The sequence below is a fragment of the Neomonachus schauinslandi genome, chromosome 7, assembly GCF_002201575.2.
Source record: "Neomonachus schauinslandi chromosome 7, ASM220157v2, whole genome shotgun sequence".
Lineage (NCBI taxonomy): Eukaryota > Metazoa > Chordata > Mammalia > Carnivora > Phocidae > Neomonachus > Neomonachus schauinslandi.
Genome location: NC_058409.1, coordinates 136,612,091 through 136,615,034, shown reverse-complemented (window position 1 = coordinate 136,615,034; position 2,944 = coordinate 136,612,091).

Here is a 2,944-nt window from a genome sequence, read left to right as displayed (position 1 = left end):
CTTCTAGCACTGGAACACTGATATGCAGAGCTAAGGCCTTTCCCTTCGGAGCCAGTAAATTCCCTAAAAATTAGCCAGAGTCAAAGATAGAAGTCAGGGCGCCTGGGTGGCTCAGTTGGTTAAGCGACTGCCTTCAGCTCAGGTCATGATCCTGGAGTCCCGGGATCGAGTCCCACATCAGGCTCCCTGCTCAGCAGGGAGTCTGCTTCTCCCTCTGACCCTCCTCCCTCTCATGTTCTCTGTCTCTCATTCTCTCTCTCACAAATAAATAAAATCTTAAAAAATAAAAAATAATTAAAAAAAAGATAGAAGTCAAATTCTTAGGATCCAAGTGAATCACTTTAGAAAAAAAAAATGTTTTTGCCTATTTAACACAAGAACGTTCTTTATATTTGCTGTTAGAAGCTTTCTCCTTTTGGAGCTTCAAAATCTTCTCATGACTACTTGAGGTGTTATCTCATATACAGGAAATTCTTTAAAGGAAAGAATCCTGTGAATTTCTATTGCCAGGATATGTAAATAACACACACACACACATACACACACACACGCACACACACACTCATTGATGGGATGGAGAGTGGACAGCTTGGCAGATCGGAACAGCTTGTATAGGGGTGGCCTTATATCTCAAGTCAAGGCTGCTCAAGTGGTAAAGAAGACAAACATGGAAAACAGATTGTGAAATCTAAGCACCAGGGAGAAGAATTTTTCACAAAGGGAATAAAATCAATTATCCAGCTTATGGTTGCTGACTTGGAAAGAACATTAAAAATTAACTATCCCAATATTTTCATTTTAAAAATGAGGAAAAAAAGGATCAAGTTAAATGACCTCTTCAAGGTCACACTGAATAGAAAGGGCTAAAGCTTAGGTCGCTAGCATTGGGAGTCTTTATCAATGCATTTGGCTCCACTGAATTTAAGTATGAAATAAACACGTCTTTGTTGGAAAGTAATACTTATGTAGTTCAGTAAGTGGGATTAAAAGGAAAAAAATTATTATTTAAATTTTTTTAAATAAAAGCTAGATTCTTATCAGAAAGGACTTAGTTTTTTATAATAATCATGTCTATTGTTATATTGTTATTTGTACTTGTCTATCCTTTTTTTTTAGAGAGAGAGATTGAGAGCACACTTGGTTGGGGGGGGTTGCAGAGAAAGTGTGAGAGAGAATCTTAAGCAGGCTCTACACCCAGTGGAGAGCCCAACACAGGGGCCCTAGGTGAGCCTGATGCAGGGCTCCATCTCAGGACCCTGAAATCATGACCCTGAGATCATGGACCCTGATATCATGACTGAGCTGAAACCAAGAGTCATATGCTTAACCGACTGAGCCACCCAGGTACCCCTGTACTTTGTCTATCCTGATGGCAACCAACTGTGATGCATTTTTGCTTTCATATAAAGTAAGCATTCTAAAATCAAGAATATTTTCTCTAATTTAGAATAGAATTTAGGAAACTTCCAGTTGAGCAAAGAACATAATTTCTTCCTTTAATGGTATAGATACTAGTGTTAGTAAATGCTATAGTATAAGTAGATACTATACTGTTAGTAGGTACCACAGTGTTAGTATCTATGGTAGTCTTGATAGATACAGTAATGATAGCAGTAATGGTAGTGTTCGAAGAGACTGTACTGGAGGTGAATACAGCAGCTTTAGTGGATATAGTAGTGCTGGTAGATGTTGTAGTGTTGATAGATACTATAGTGTTGGTAGTGTTGGGAGATACTGTAGTGATAGTAGGTACTATCGTGTTGGTGTTGTAATATTAGTAGGTCCTGTAGTGTTGGTAGATATTGTAGTGTTCTGCCTTATCAGCTGCTGGTAGCTCCCAGCTGATGCCTCACTGGGAATTGCTCACTGCTGCAGGGAATTAACTCCTAGGACAGGCTAAAAAGTAGGGATACAAAGGCCCAGCCATCATGCCTTGAAGGGTCACCCTAGCTCCAGAACTTGATGTAGGATGAACTGAGACCTCCTTTACTACTGCATCAAATGCTAGCTTCTCCCTCTGCCCAGTTCTATCTTTCCTACTTCCTGCTAGCTGTATTACTTGAGAACACTCCCCAGTAAAGTCTCTGCATTTAGTCTCTGTCTCAGAGTCTCTTTCCAGTGGAGCTCTTCTAAGACAGTTGATACCAGAAATGACTCTAAGGAGCAGATCATAAAAGGGGATTTTACTGACAAAACATTCACTATCCAACCAAGAGTGAGGATTCCATCACTGAGAGTAGACAGACTCTTGATAGTTGCATGAGGAAAATGTTAATGAGGAAATTGTTAAAACTTTCACCAACAGAGAGCTGATAGGATACTGGTGAAAGGGGATGTATTAGCTGATTTAACATTTTTGGCACAGAGAACAGGAGGAAAAATATAATAAAGACTATAAAATAAGGTAGCTGTTTTGGGATGTCATGGATTCCTTGAAAAGAGATGTGATAGGCAAAATTTCTAAAATGCTCCCCTAGAGATGTCTAGTCCTAATCCCAAGAACCTATGGATATAAAGAGATACCACTCCCATGATTATGTTATGCTATATGATGCCATTGATTCTAGGGATAATATGAATGGACCTGATCTAATCACATGAGCCCTTAAAAGCAGCTTCTGATGGCAGAAGTCAAGGAGATTTGAAGCTTGAGAAAGACCTGATGTGCCATTGCTAGTGTTGAAGATTGAGAGGGCCACATGAAAAGGAACATAGGTAGTCTTACAGAGCTAAGACAGTCTCCTAGGTAAAAGCCAGCAAGGAAAGAAGAACCTTAGTCCTACAGTCACAAGGAGCTGAATTCTGCCAAAAACGTAAATGAACTTGGAAGCAGATTTCTTTCTTCCTTCCTCCTTCCCCTCTCCCTCCCCCTTCCTCCCCCCTTTTCTTTCTTTATCTCCTTCCTTCCTTCCTTCCTTCCTTCCTTCCTTCCTTCCTTCCTTCC